At 51.8% G+C, this 15,831-nt stretch overlaps 1 protein-coding gene across 6 annotated transcripts in view; it reads right to left on the bottom strand.

Moving 5' to 3' along the window:
- The window catches only part of Rasgef1a (RasGEF domain family member 1A), a 77,373-nt gene that overhangs the window by 13,782 nt on the left and 47,760 nt on the right, over positions 1 to 15,831 (bottom strand). The window contains exon 1 of one of the 6 annotated variants that reach the window (XM_029535559.1): positions 636 to 766. The exons of 4 other annotated variants lie outside the window; for them this stretch is intronic. The gene's annotated coding sequence lies outside the window, so the exon portion shown is untranslated. Of the gene's footprint in view, positions 1 to 635; positions 767 to 15,831 lie in introns of those variants that run through there. One more of the 6 variants, XM_029535558.1, reaches the window with a different exon arrangement.

Here is a 15,831-nt window from a genome sequence, read left to right as displayed (position 1 = left end):
ACACACACACACACACACACACACACACACACACACACACACACTGTGACCATACATGGGAACAGCACAGAGACCTTACTCAGCTCTCAAACCATCCGGGGGCAAGCTTGGCACTGGCATTTTCTGAGCGTTTCCAGGTACGGAGGAGTATCAGGAAGTCCCCTGCACAGCTCCTGGCTGTACCCAGACCCCCCCCACCCGGTGAGGCTGTAACCATTGAGAGGACCCAGGAAGTCCCCCAAGCCAGCGAGAGGGACTAGGATAGACCTAGAATGGGCCGGTTTCTGAGGCCCACCTTTGCCTCTGCCCTTAATCCAAAAGCAGTTAGCCTGGGCCACGCTGCAGTCTTTGCATGCGCGGGGAACAGGCTGTGCCTGGCTGGCTTTTCCCCTCCTCCCCCCTTCTTCTCCGTTCAAGCAAGAAAACAGGAGCCTGCTAATTACAGACCTAATCAACTCAGTAAAGCACCTTGCAGCCAGACAGAGCAAGTGACTCACTGTCTCCTCGCAGACAGTCTTAAAAGCTTCTCCATTTCAGCGTCAAGTCAGGTGGTATGAGGGCAGGCCCGGGGATCCAGGCTGCAGGGCTACCAGGAGGGTCTTTCCTACCCAGAGTTGGGGACCCTGTTTCCACACCTGGGTTTACCTAGCGCTGTGGAGCCACCATTGAGGAAAGTCACCTCCCTGTGTGGGCAGAGTTCTTCTGGCCGGAAAGGAATTGAGCTTGGGTGAGCATGACCCACTGCCTTCAGAACCACAGAGACCTTCAGGGTCCAGGTGAGCGTGGAGGGCTGCCTACAAGAGGTGAAGAAAGAAGTCCTTTGCAAGCCGCTGAGATGGATGAGCTGCAGGCTGGCCAACTGGCCCGAGGCAAGACAGCCACAGGGAGCAGGTCTAGCCTTTCCAGTCGCTATCCTGTTGCCTCGTCCCAGCATCCCTGTCACCACCTCTGCACAGCCTCATCCTTCCCTCAAGGCTCGGCCTGCTCAGCACTCCCCTGCTCCTTCCTGATCAAGAAGCCGCTCATGGGGGCCTTGCTGCCAGACTCATGCTTGCTGCCCCTCCTGGGCCCAGCACTGAAGGCACCGCCTTAAGATGTTGCCACGGTCATGTCTACACCCCACCTTTGACCATCCAGCCCCCACTTTCCTAAGTCTTCTCCCGTGACTGCAGGTCCTAGGCCCAGTGCATGGGAGAGAGAGCTTGGCACGTGGCTTCAAGAACATACTCGCTGTCTCCACCTCTGTCATCAAGCCCCTGGGCTTCTCTACACCCGTCCCCTCAGACGTAACCTGGTGGGTTTCTTATCCTTCCTCCCTGTAGGGCCGTGGGAGGGCGAAGTCAGAACACGAGAACTAGCAAGTGTGTATTCCTAGGGCAGTACCAGCGATGGTCGTGTAACCTGTGATGTGCCCTGCCCCGTGGTTCAGTGGTGATCCCTGATTCTGACCATGGCCTCTGACCTAAGGCTGCAGAGCCATCTTACCCACCAAAGCTCTTGCTGAGGCCTGAGACAAGCAGACCCGTTCTGGCTATGCGCACACCAGAGTCTGGGGCTGCTACTGGTAATGCCTAGGAACGTTTACACTCTGTATGCACATTTCCATCCGTGGGACACAGAGACCCGTAAGAAAACTCCACCCCCTCACACTTCGCAGAGCTCTGCCAAAGACACCTCGTGGTGTGCGAACACATTCCCATATCTACGCACTCTGCCTGCTGTTCCCCAGGGACCACACTCCCCAGCGCAGTGTTCATACACAAGCCTCCATTTCAGCTCTGGGGATCTGGGTCTGGGAGATAGCAGTCATTGTTTCTCTCCTGTGCCCCTCCAACATCCAGAACATTCTCCTGTTGATGGCTCCAAAGTGTAAGGAGGGAAGGGTGAGGAATGCATACCTACTGAAGAGCCAACTTCCCTCCAGCTGTTGATAGGAGCAATCGTTGCATCTTTGTAAGCCTCAGGACCACAGCCACAGACTGCAGCATGGCCCCCTGACTGCGGGAAATGTCGTAGGGGGTGGGGTGGGGAGAAAGAAAGGATAACTTCAAGCTCAGAACAAGCACACTGAGATGTGAACCAGGCAGGCTGTGGTACAGAAAAGGATAATGACCCCAGTGGAGGCGATGCTTCCAGCAGGTGTGCGATGGAGCTCAACCCCAGCACACCACAACAGCAGTGGCAGGCTGCCAGGGCTGAGAGACTCTTTTGGATCTGACAGAGCTGAGAGAATAAGATAGCTAGCAGTTTGTCTATGGCTGCAAGATACCCTGGGAAAGGACAAGATGGTCAGCAAGATTTGGCAACAGATCAGGAAGAAGGTCCCCTCTTCCAATCCTGGCGGAGATTTTAGTGCCCCTCTATGCACCAAGCAGCCCAGACTGAGCTGGCTGTAGCCACTATGGGGCCCTTAGTCACTTTTCCTGTTGCTGTGATAAAACACCCAGCAAAACTAACTGAAATGAAGAAGGGCTGTTCTGACTCACAGTTGGAGGGTTCAGTCCATCTTGGTGGGCAAGGCTCGGCAGCAGGGGCTAGAGGTCACAGGTCACACTGCATCCACAGTGGGGAGGCTCTACTTGGAGAATACTGCCCTCGGCTTCCAAACTCTATATGGGCTAAGAGACTCTGCCCCCTGGGTGGGGGTGGGGGTGGGGGTGGGAATCCTGGGACTGAGAGCAGCTGCTGCAGTGGAGCCTAAAGGGTCCAGACCAGAGGAACCCAACGCCTTTCCTCACACTATGTGAGCATCTTCACATCCACTCCTGCACGTGAATGGCCTGGGCCATTCGTTCTTCTGTCCTCTCCCGCTCTTGGGTCCTTTTCTTGTTTCCTCTACTGCGGATGACCATGGAAGACAAGAGCCAGGTGGGGTGGGGAAGCCAAGGTGCAGTTTGGCCTCCAGAGGTCTCATTAAAGACTCAGCCCCTGGCTGCCAGCAATCAGCCTAGTGGGACCCAGGGAAAGATAGATGCTGACCTCAGGGCAGAGTCAAGTCACTGCAGGCTGTTCCCCCTCTCTCCTGTCCCCACCCTGTGACTGTATGCATGCTTTGGGGATAGTCTCAAGAAACACGCCCTTATTTTTTTTTTTTCCTCTCAGCCTCTAACTTGATACCTCAGAGGCTCTAGACAGCAAGTCTGGAGACTGGGGAGAGCAGAGTGAAGCTCTTAATGATTAGGACAAGAATGTTTTCCTTCAGGAGATGGGAGCATCAGGGAGCATAGAGGGAGGCAGTGCAGCCTGTTCCAACCGACAGTTCTGGGTCCTGGAAATGTCTGAGGCCCAGCTACCCGCTTCTAACACCAACTATCTCCGGCAGGTTCCTTCCCAAGAAGAGGCAAGGACCAGCAGTCTTCCCAGTGCGCCTCACCCAAAGCATCTTTTATACAGTGCAAGTCTCCATCCCAGAGACACTAGGGAAGGACTTTGGATGTCCCAGAGGGACAGCCAGCTAGCTAGCAGGCTGCCCTTCAACCCAGCCAACCCCATCCCAGAAGAGAGTAGGGCAATGGCCTAAGAAGGGGCCAGTTTCACACACATCTGGGAAGCAGGAGTTGGGCATCCTCTATTGTGGGTAGGATTGCCAAGAACATTCAGAATTCCAGGGCCCTCCCCAGATTCGAGTCTGTGGTTCTAGAAATTTCCAAGACGTGTAGAAGCAGCTTTCAACTAATCTTGTTGAACTTTAGATTCTATTGTTAGAAATCAGAGGAAGCCATGAGCTGGGGCATCCATGTAGCTCGACGCACATAAATGTGGCTCCTACAACACAGACGAATGCTCGCTTATCAGATAAGGAAAGCAAGCTCTGGCCTCAGGACCTGCATTCGGTTGCTCAGGCCGGCAGTGATGTGCAGGTAAGCCCAGCCTTACCTTCCCCCACACCTCCCCAACATCTCAGGAACACGAAGGAAGGCTGAGAGAGAGAGAGGATGGACAGGTGGATAAAGATTCACTCCTTCAGCGTTCTGCACGTGGTTTCAGGGGCTCTGGGGCTCCCAGGGGGTTGTCCTTAGGCTCTAGGCAAAGCAACCAGGATTTCTGAAAAACTAGAACAAAAATGGCCCTGAGGGTACACTTTGCATAAACACCCAGGGTTCTGCCAGAAGGTGGAGGGGCAATAGCCGGCTCCTTGCCTCTGCCAGTTTGGGGAGGGGTCTGCTCTCTGAGGCGGCGCCAGGCTTCTATTTTTTAACCTACTCAACAAAAACTGAGACTATTTTTAGCTCAGCAAGCTGCAGGACATCACAATTAGCAACTGAAAATTACACATCCTGCCTGTCTCTCCTCTGCTGCCTGGGCGGGGGTGCTCCGGGATGGAGCTGGGGCCCAGCCCTGTGCCCCTCCCCTCAAGGGCACAAAACCTAAAGGGCAGATCAGAGGCCACAGTCAGGGCTAGGCTGGCTGCTTGGACTCACGGGGAGGGCACATGAGCCCAGCTCTGCCAGGGACCCTACAATGGCTCCCAATTACTCTTCCCAGAAAGCACTCGTACTGGGCTGGGGCAGGGAGAGAGATGCCAGAGAACAGACTCCTTGCTCATTAGTGGATGCTCACTACACACACAACCAGCTTCCTGGAGCCGCTACAAACCTTTCCGTAAGCCTTCAGTGGGGCAGAGAGTTTGCACCAGAGACTTTGGGCCTCTGTCACATCTCCAGAAGGCTGCCATTAGGTCGCTGGCAGGGCCACCACACTCTCGAATACAGCGGTTCTAAATTATAGCTAGGACTCAGAGCAGGCGCTGAGGAAGTGTTAGCAGAAGACTCAGTGTGTTGGGTGAGGCGGGGGCACACCTCCCTACATGCTCAGCTATTCAGCCTTCAAAGGGGAGGCTCAAGAGCCAAGCATCTCTTGTTTACAGACTACTAGGCACTCACTAGGGACCACCCTTCTTCCTACCTGTAGGGTCTGCCAACAGGGGGCATAGATGAACGTCACGGCTCTCCAGCCAGAGTTCCCTCAGGACAGGGACTTCCACATTCCCTCACCAGCACCTCTTTGTCACTACTATACCCTCAGGGTCTGGGGTACCATTTGCATTGAGGGGCAGTGGGAATCTGACTGGCAGACGGAACACCACCACCACCACCACCACCCCGCCATGTGCGCAGGTGTGGGTTCAGGAATCTGCTGAGGCAAAACAAGGCTTCCTGCCCTTCACTAACAACAACTTTTATCATCAACTCCCCGCCCCTCACTACGCGGGTTTTCGTTTCCCACAGGCTGACGTTCCCATCTCCACTTGGAGCAGGTGACCCTTGGGGAGCCTGGCCCAAGTCTAGAGTGAAAAATACATAGCTCAGTCTCCCGGAATACAGCCCGTGCCACAAGCTACAGGTGAGCTACTGCCTTAGAGTCTTCGGCCCAGGCTCTGTCCAGCCCAAAAGCCTCTCTCAAAGAGTCCCCTGGAGACCATCTTCCCTCCTCCAAAGTTATGGTCCCGAAGTTTGAGCTGAAATGTCTTCCTTATGCTCTTTTATTTTGTGATTTATTTCTTTTTTACTTTTTATGTATATGAGTGTGTTGCCTGTGTGTGTACATATACATATGTATATACACATATATACACATATGCATAATATATACACATATACACACATATATACATATATACACACATATATATACATATACATAATATATACACATACACACATATATACATACACACATATGTATACACATATGCATAATATACACACATATATACATGTACATATACTACACACACATATGCACCATCTGTGTACCCATAGACATCAGAAGAGGCCTTGGAATCCCCTAGAACTGGAGCTACAGGCCATTGTGAACCATTACGTGGGTGCTGAGACCCAAACCCAAGTCCTCTACAAGATCAGATAAATGTTCTTAACTCCTGAGCGGAGCCAGCTCGCCAGCTCTTCCTTTGAGCTCTGGTTGTGGCCCCGTCCTCTGGATCCACACATAGCAGATGGGCAAGGTCTAGCCACAAGCATAGCCTAGGCCTGAGCTGCCCTGAAAGCAACTATGTCATTCTGCTGAGGCGAAGCACCGCCCCCTGTAACATGTGACAGTGAAATGGAGCTTCAAGGCCCACAGCTTGGGGTGCACCTGGCTGCTTCAGCAAGAGCTGCACACAGACTGAGAACTGGTATTGGTCTTCTCCTGGCCAGGCCTCTGGGTCCCCTATCAACACCTTGTAAGGCAGCCAGTTGGCCCACGGCAAAGATGGAGAAGGCAGACACCACCTCTGACTCCTAGCAGATGGATCCCTTGGCCTGTTATTCAGCCCTATCCCAGGCACTGAGGCTCAGAGCAGCCATGGCCTAGAGAGACCACTTGCCTCCTGTATAGAAATAGCATACTACCTTCTCTACTCATAGGCCCCTCCAGTTGTCACCCTCTCTTCCCTTTGACCACCTGTGCTCTCTGCAGCAAGCAAGTTCTTGGGAGAACCGGCCCCTAATCCAGTGACTGGGCTATGGGAACACCAAGCCCAGAGGCCATGAGATAGCTGGGGGTCAATGGGCCATACACTGGCACCCACATAAGTCTAACCTCAAGAAGCCATAGTTACAGTGCCATAAAGGAAGGTGACATTTGGGGCTGGTAAGATGGCTCCTCACATAAAGGCGCTTGTACCAAGCCCAAAGACCTACTTGAGTTTGATTCCCAGGACCCACATGGTGGAAATAGAGAACTGGCTCTTGCTATTCTCTGACCTCCACAGACACGCTAGGACACGGGGGTCTCACACATGCATGATAAGTATCATTAGGTTTGGGGGTTTCAGTTTTTGTTGTTTTGTCTTTTTTTTTTTTAAAAGAAGGTCCACATTTGCCTTGCCATGCTCATAGAACAGGCCAGGGCCTGGCATAGGGTAGCGGGTTGGGTTCCCACAAGGAGGCGGCTGCCATGGGAACCAGAGTGGCAGCCACAGCACCTTCTCTGGTCCTTCTCCACAAAGGCTGGGCCTGAGCATAACACCAATAATTAAAGCTTTGTTGCGGGCATAATGCTCGTTTTTTTTTTTTTTTCTGAAATTCTTTCTATTACCATATTTACTATGAATTAGCAGGAGGAATCCTGCCATCTCCGCACTCCTAGCTGCAGATCCTGCTATGTCTGAACATCCTCCTCCGTCTTCCCTCCTCCACTGCCTCTTTTTGTCCATCGGCTTCTTGTGGTGGCTGCTGAGGGGACAGACTGTCATTGTCCACCAATAACTAAGCCCATTCTCCAGGTCTGAGAGGTGTGGGCTGGGAGCAGGTGGGATGTCAGAGAATCCCTGGCCTTTGCCAGTAGGCGGGGTGGCTGCAAGCTTGCCTCCCACCAACCCCGGGCTTGGGCAGTTGCAGTTCTTGGCCTATGTTGTCATCTCCTCTTATGCTGACTCTGTAGGAATGAGCTGCCTCCCTTGCATGCAGTTTGGCTTCCGGGTCTTGTATTTCTGGAGCCTAAGTGGCCACAGACATGGACAGCAGGCAAATAGGGCATCTTAGCAAATGTTCATTCTCTTCCTTAGCATTTTCCCAGGGAGCTATGGCAGAGGGAGGAGAAGTGATGTGGGAAGCCAACCTTGTGGGGTCCTGAAGAACGCTGGAATAGGATACCCTGCTGCTGGTCAGAGCCTAGTGCGGCAGCCAGGACTCTTACCTGGATCCAACAGGAAGAGACCTGAGCGCACAACTGACAGCTTGGACCAGGCCATAGCCCTGCACAAGGCTCATGGCATGTGAGAGGCAACAAGATGGCTGGGTCAGAGGTGAGGGCCCTACGGAGGCTAGACCAGAAGGATGGATGGGAGGGTGGAGGATGGCAGGTGCATCTCAGAGCCATCAGCCACCCTCCATAGCTGCCTGTGGATGCTGAATATAGACAAGGAACGAGGGGTTCTTTTCATTTTAAATGACACCTAATTAGACCGAGCAAAGATTTTTTTTCCCTTTGTGTTTAAAAACAAATCATTGCACTTGCTTGGGTTTTCATCTTGGCAGATGTCCAGAGACACATCCCTGAGACCCATATGGCTTGGAACAGGGAGCCTTCTGTGAGTCAGTGAGTAGGAGGTGGAGGGGCGCCCACCTCTCCACTGGGCCCTCGTCCAGTGGCTGCAGACTCTGAGACTGGACAGGACACAAGTCCAAGTCTCCCAGTGCTGCATACGCGGCAGAATTCCTGTGTGTCCACCCAGGGCCAGTGACGTGTCCGCTCCTGTCCTTCTTTCCCTAGGGCAGCTCATATTACTACATCTCGTTTTCCAGGAAAAACTACAAATGTCCAAAAGACTGAAGCCATCATCCCGGGACTTACAGCTCATAGATGATACATAGGGTGTTTAAGACTTGTGAGTGGAGCCACCATCATTAGGGATCCTTCACTCACCTAGCCAACAGTAGAGGACTCTTGGGAAGGCTGGGACAGCCTGGGGTGAAAGCCAGAGAGAGTGGCTAGATCCTGAAAGAACAAACCAGGGGGGAGGGGAGCCCTCACAGAAATTCTAAATAAAACAAAATTATGGCAAAGGAAACGGGGAAAGGACTTGCCAGGAGATAAAATCAATAGATTTAGTTGGAGGCAGAAGAATTCCTTAAATTCAAGAGCTGCCTCTTGGAAATACAGCTAAAAAGATATATCTTGCAACGGCACGCAGTGGTTCATATCTGTAAGTCTGAAGCAGGAAGGACATGAGTTCCAGGTCAGCCTGGGCCACACAGTGAGACTCAAGTCACAAAAACTACAAACAAACCAATTTTCCCAGGACTAGGGTGGAAGTATGACTCAGTGGTCAGTACAGGCCTAACATGTACAAGGCCCTGATTCCACTGAGAGACATAAACAGGGAGGGAAAGATCACCCATCCCTGGCCATTCTAAGCAATGAAAGGAAGGTAAGGTGGAGGGAGGGAAAGAGGGGGGAAACTTTTTACAAACCCCACTATGTAACTTTACATGGCTGAACACCCTTTGAACTGGCATCTTTCTAGAAAATACAAATAATCAGAACAAACTAACCATGCATAACCAAGTTTAGAACTTGAATATACCCATAAGTTTAGAACTTGAATATACCCATAAGTTTAGCACTTGAATATACGCGCAGTGCACGTTAAGGAAGTTGATGGCCACCTGGACCTTGGAAGGAAGAAGCAGGCCAGGCTGCAGGTTCCTAAAATGAATTATTTCATGCCTTTGAGAGTCAGGGAGTTTTGTATGCTACTTAAACCACTCAGAGCCAGATGCGGTGATGCACGCCTTTGATCCCAGCACTCTGGAGGCAGAGGCACACAGATCTCTATGAGTTGAGCTGGGTTACATAGTAAGCCCAGAACAGCCAGGTCCAAAGCTATGCCTCCTCCCAAACAAAAACTAACTAAAGAAAGAAAGAAACAAACTAACTAACTAATTCAGCAATTCAATCCTTCAGAAAAGCTTTCCTGCTCATCCTGTGAAGTTAACAGAGCCAAGAACTCCAACACCTATAGCATGGTAATGTGAGACACCCATAAACATAGCTGGAAAATACACCAGGAAACAACATCAACTCGACTAAGCGAACTCAGTAACTTTTTTTTTTTTTTTCGAGACAGGGTTTCTCTGTATAGCCCTAGCTGTTCTGGAACTCACTTTGTAGACCAGGCTGGCCTTGAACTCAGAAATCCACCTGCCTCTGCCTCCCGAGTGCTGGGATTAAAGGCGTGTGCCACCACGCCTGGCTTCTCAGTAACATTTTAAAACACAATAGAGTCTGACCTAGACCGATTTATTCCAGGAACATGGGGACAAATAAGCCCAGAAAGTTCATAAGTCAATCCATGGATACACGTAAGAGAAACTGTTGATGCTTCAGCTAGATACAGGAAAGCCATGGTGAATCTGTATCCATTCTCTGTGAGCACCTGCTAGCTTGGCAATGAGGGCAGGGCTGGCCACCGTGGGGACAGAGAGCTGCAGGCACTACAGGGCCAACGGCAGACTTAGGGAAACAGGACAGTGAGACAAGCCCAGGATGACCAACTCCACAGGAAACGTTGCTTTGTGCCCTGGGACTCGGAACTCCCAGGGACAACAGACAGGGGTGCTGTGCCCACTTTCTTCCAGCCCTAGGCACCCCAGGGCCACCACTGCCAGAGGCCAAGAAGCACAGGTAAGAAGATGAAGAGGCTTGAACAAAGCCTTGGGCCAGCAGGACCGGCAGGCAGCACAGCTGAGGGCCAGCAGGATGGAGCAACCCTGTCAGACTTCCTTGAACTCTAGACTGTACACCCTCCAGCTACATTTCACACCATCCCTGCAGACTACAGACTCTGTGGTCTCCGCTGAGGCTAATGATGCTTCCAGCCCAGCCCAGCCCTCAATGCCCACAGTCCTATCAGCTGTAAGGCCTCTTTGCTGTACCATCAAAACACACCAAATCACCTCTCTCGCATCTTCTACTGTCTCTGCTACTAGAGTCCAAGCTCCATGACTATGCTCCCTGGCTGGCCCTGTCATGGCCAGCACTGTCCTTCATCCTCCCCCGTGAAGCATCCAATGATGGCCTGACAGCCCCAGACATCATTATCCTACCAAGACCCTAGGGCAATAGCCCCTCATGTTGGTCTCTGGTGCTCCCAAAAGCCCAACCTCCCACACAGGTGGCTTCCCCACCCAGGCCTGTCCTGTCTTCCTTAAATGTCCCCACCCACTTAGCTCTTTCTCACTCTTCTTCAATGGAATCCTTACGCCCACAGAACATTTCCGTGGCCTCTTCTGGCTACCCTGACAAAGTCACAAACATCACCCCACACTGGTAGTCAGCTCGCTAAGCACAAGTGTGCCACACATCCCTGGGGAGACCGGGGCAGGCCACGTAGCCCCCTGGTGGTTAGTAGAATGATGTGTGTCACCGAGCTAGAACTGAGCTGCCAATGCAGGGCCCCTTCCTTCCTAGGACCCTGTCAACCTGTTCCTCAGCAAAAAGTAGGTGGCACAACAGAGTGACCGGGATGGGTATTAGCAGAGGAAACAGTCACTGAGCAGAGCATTGTTTTACATCTGCATGATACCGGAATCACCCTGCCTGATGCACTCCTGCTGTGGGCTACTCCTACGTTCATCTCTAGTCCTTACTGCCATGTAATTTAGTCTGTATATTGCTCACCTCGATGGTGCTCAACCTTCCTGCGACCCTTTAATACAGTTCTTCGGGTTGTGTGAAGCCCCAACCATAAAATGTATTTCGCTGATACTTCATAACTGTAATTTTGCTACTGCTATGAATTGTAACGTAAATATCTGATATGCAGGTTATCTGAAAGGCAACCCCTTGAAAGGGTCGTTTAACTCCAAGGGGGTCTTGACCTACAGGTTAAGAACCAATGACTTTGTGACACCCAGATGAGCTCAGTCAGGATAAGAACTGTTGCCTGCTTAGTCCCCTGCAAACCACAGCGCCAGTGCATAGCAGGTGATTAATAAGTGTGCGTTGGCTGTCCTGCATCTTCAGCCCATTAATGTTGGCTCCTCATCTCCACTCTTCCGCATCACTGCTCTGCACTGGCTCTGATCTAGACAGGTCTGGGTACTGCTCCTGAATCCCACTTCCCACTATGGCTCAAAACAGCTAGAAAGGTGCAGCGGTGGCTCAGGTCCAGGGTTAATTTTAGGGAAATTCTCAGCCTTCCCCACACTGGGCACTCTTCTCTTTAAACACATGACATTTGAGAATGCACAGGCACAGCCTTGCCCCCACACCTGCCTCCTCTTAACGGCTCTCACTTAAGCCTCCCATATATAAACACGTCCTCTCTCCCGCCCACACATCGCACATACAAGCGCACACCTCCCACATGATCAACCACACCATCACAGACCGCCCCCACTCCAAGCACTTATGGAGTAAACAGTGGTTCTGAGCCCGAGGACAGGGAAAATTCCAAGATCGCCACTGCTCTTTACAAGTCCGCTCTGGCCAGAACTGCCCTTTGCTTTCCTCTGCCGCACCCCGACCCTGCTGCGGAACACCCCACCCCACCCCCACCCCCTGCAGGTTTTCAAGTGGCGCTTTACATCGGAGCCTCTGGTGTCAGCAGAGGGTAGGAAAGCAGCCGCTGCACCTTGGGCGAGGCCGGAGTGGTGGCAGGTGTCCGGGTAAAGACAGGAGAGAGAGTTGCCCTGGCTGTCCTGAGGGCCAGCTCCCTCTTGGCCGCGCTTCCCAAGCTCTGGGGCGCAGAAACCTTGCCGTCCTGCTGTGGTCAAGACCCTGCCCTGGAGTGCTCCTAACCCGCAGACCCGCACTGCCACAACCCTACCTGGGGCTCCAGAAACATCGCGGCTCTCGCTACCAGACCCGCAGGCGGTGTAGACGCCCGACTACCCTCCGGGGCTGAGCCAGTGCCGCCCAAGCCCGGGGACTTCCCTCCCGTGACCCAGCCACCTCCCGGCCGGGGCGGGGCTGGCGAGTCTGGAGAACAAGACCCTGGGAGGAGCACTAGCAAGGGACAGGGCGAGGCCCAGTGAGGCGTGAGCACCGGCAGGGTTCGTGGTGCTAGGTTTGGGAATGGCATAAGGGTCAAGGCTCTGGGCGGGGTGGGTCATCTTGCTGGTGAAGTCCAGGGAGGGCAGGGGGAGGGCCAGGGAGGGTTCCACTCTTCTCCTTCCAGGCTGAATACTACAGAGCTACCGCAGGTGCCCAAGCAGTGCTTAGTTCAAATGCTTCCCCTGCCGGGCGGGCACTCGCTCCACGCAGCTGTGGTCTGAAGTGTCTTGAATCCTCAGTCCTTCTATCATCCCCAGAACACCAGGGATACAGCAGCTGCTGACATGGAAGGGCTAACCCGAGTAAGGGGCGTGCCTGGTGCATCTCGGAGGATCTATCTCACTCTAGCCCCAGGCACTAGGAAAGAATCCTGCCAGGTGCTTCCCACCGCTGCTCCAGCTCTGAGAGTTTAGATGGCAGCGGTGGGCTGAAATGAAGAATGCCCTCTCTGGGGATCTGGTACTAAGGAAGCAGAGGCTGGGAGTGCAGAGAGAACTGGGCCAGGTTCTAGGAGTCAAAGCTGCTCTCAGCCGGAACCATAGATGGGGCAGAGGATGCGCAGGGGGCTAAGAGCACCCAAGCAAGCCACTGTACCTAATGGAGACTGATGACCCAGACTTTACCCTACCCTGTCTGATCTCTGCCCAGCGCCCTGAGGGAGCACACTTGTCTCCTGCCATCTCCCTTCCCCTCTTTCTCCATCAGCTCTCTTAGCAGCACAAAGATCCATCAGCAGACTCTTGGGTAGTTAGTTCAGTTTTGTGGAACTCTGAATGCTGGGCCCATTCCCTTGTCTCCTAGGAGGACACAAACGTCTGGAGACACCCATGCCCTCTGGGCTCTGCCTCCCCTGACGTCTCTACTACCAGCTCGCACTGTCGCTGGACCTCACCTTTCTTCTCAGGGGCCTCAGAGCCCAGAGTATTCATTCCCTCCCGGAACAGCTCCACAGGCTGGGAGGAGGGTGCATCAGCTTTCACACAGGCCACCCTCTTCCAGCCCTGCATCTTGTTCCAGGGGATGCAAAGCTCACAGTGACCTCTGCTGGCGAATGCTGTCAAGACCCACCTAGACCCTCGGGCCCTGGGCCCTTGCTAGGCTCGGGTCATTCCTTCAGACTGCTCTAATACCAAGAGAGACAAAACTGGAGTTCTACATCTGGGAAGTTGCCTGCCCCTGCCTTCTTTAACCCTGATCCTTGACCCTCTAGGACACCTGGGTCCTGAAAGGGTGATGGCATTTCTCCCACATGCACAGTTAACAATTCAGTTGCCACCTGCTCCAGAGCAAGCTTTCCCCAGAGAGGGCATTCTAGCCCCCATCTCTGGCAGACATGGATGAAGCTGTCTTTGTCACAAGTCTGACCTCAGCACTCATATATGCACCAATCCACATCTTTCCCAGTGTCCGGGGACCTAGGGAAGCTGGGAGGCCAAAGGCTGACTCCTGTCAGGTGTCCTGCTTAAAGCTATCTCACAGCAAGGGCTTGTGGTACCCGACCCAAGACACCATTGGAAAGTGGAGATGTGATGCAGTCTGTAAACATCTGCTGGGGTTGTTGGAAAGGCAAGACACGTGGGAGGGGATGCTTCCCCCCTTACTCCAGACAGCGGGGCTGTACTTAACAGTCCTTGTCTATAAGAGATTACCCTGAGAATGGTTGGGGAAAAGAAGGCAGGGAAGCCTGGCTCTGTGACGACAGTGATAGGGCCATCCTCATAATCACAAGACAAAATGGTAGGCTATAGCATTTTGTCTGCTCCTGCAGATGAATGGACTCCATTGGGGCCCAAGTAAGGTCTGGGCACTTTGACCTTAAGTTGCAATGTGTCAGTGATGATCACATCGAGAGCCAGAGTCCCGGGGCCTCGGGACTGATGATCTGTCCCTGCTAGGACCTCAGCTCCTCTGACCTGACTTAGCATGGAGTGCTTCCCCGGGTGTGGGTATGGGTAGTAGTATGGATATACTGATCCTGGTATATGGATACGAACAGAAATTGAGAAAGATAGGACAATGGAATATGGATAAAGATATAGGTCTGCATGTATAAAGATAGAATTTATGGGCAAAAAATAGACATGGATAGAGAGATAAATATAGATATGGTATATAGATGTGGATGCAGGTATAGACAGCCAACACAGGGTTCAACCTATAATATATAAGAACTCACTTAACAAGTCAAAAGAGTCAAAGACCCGTCTGTATAGTGAACAAAGTTATGGAGAGGTACTTCATGGTATAGCAGCAAGTTTAAGTCACTGGAGTTTATCAGTCACCAGCCAGAGAGAAGTTAAAACCACACTGTGAGAATCCTATACACCCAGACTGGTAAAAACGAAAAAGCAGAAAATGCCAAGTGCTGGCAAGAAAGTGGCAAAATTGTCAGTTGCTAGTGGCCACATGGCCAGGGCAGCAATGTGAGGGTAAGCTCCAACTGTCTTCTGGGAGCTGAGCACACGCAGATCTAAAAGCTCCACCAGAGTATACAGACTTGGCAGAAACGCTCACGGACACACCCCGAGAGGCACGTGAGCACTGTCTGCGATGGCTTCCAACTAAAAACAACCCAAGCATCCTCCACAGAGGACGTTTCAAGACAGGCACAAACCAAAGCACTGCATTACCATCTAGCCATCACCTCAGAAGGTTGCTAAGGGAAAACTGTACACCAAGGGAGAAGGACGGTTTCAATCATAAGGCACAGGAAGCATAAGGCACATACACCACAGACGGAGAGATGCGGGGTGTAGAACCATGAGTGAACAGAAGCTTAAAACGAACATCGTGCAGTTATTGACAGCCAATAAAGTAGACTTCAAATCAAAATTAATCAGAAGAGATAAAAAAACTAAAAGGTCTCTGCCTAGTAATAAATGGAATAACTCATCAAGAAAATATAACAATAGTAAATACATATACTCCAAACCAGGCTCCCAGTTTTATAAACCACTAGTGAACATAAAAATTAGATGCACTCTGACACAATATTGGTGGATGGTTTCAGTACCTCCTACTACAAATCTCTAGAGAGGCGGCCCTCACTTGAACAGGACACATAAATTCAAAGAGAGAGGGAGGGAGACCAAATTAATAAAATTGAATATTTAAAAAAAAAAAGTGGAGACTACAACAGATCCCGATGAAACCCAGAGAATAATTAGGCGATACTTTGAAAATCTATTTTTTTAAAGCTAGAAGAGATAGATATATTCCTACATGCACATGATCTACTTCTTAAATCAAGAAGGGGTAAAACAACTTAGACAGATCCATGCTAAGCAACCATGGTGTAGCAGTAATAAAGGCACCCAACGAGCAAAG

The sequence above is a fragment of the Mus pahari genome, chromosome 2, assembly GCF_900095145.1.
Source record: "Mus pahari chromosome 2, PAHARI_EIJ_v1.1, whole genome shotgun sequence".
Taxonomy (NCBI): Eukaryota; Metazoa; Chordata; class Mammalia; order Rodentia; family Muridae; genus Mus; species Mus pahari.
The sequence above is the reverse complement of the archived record's forward strand: the minus strand, read 5'-3'. Positions and strand labels throughout refer to the sequence as shown.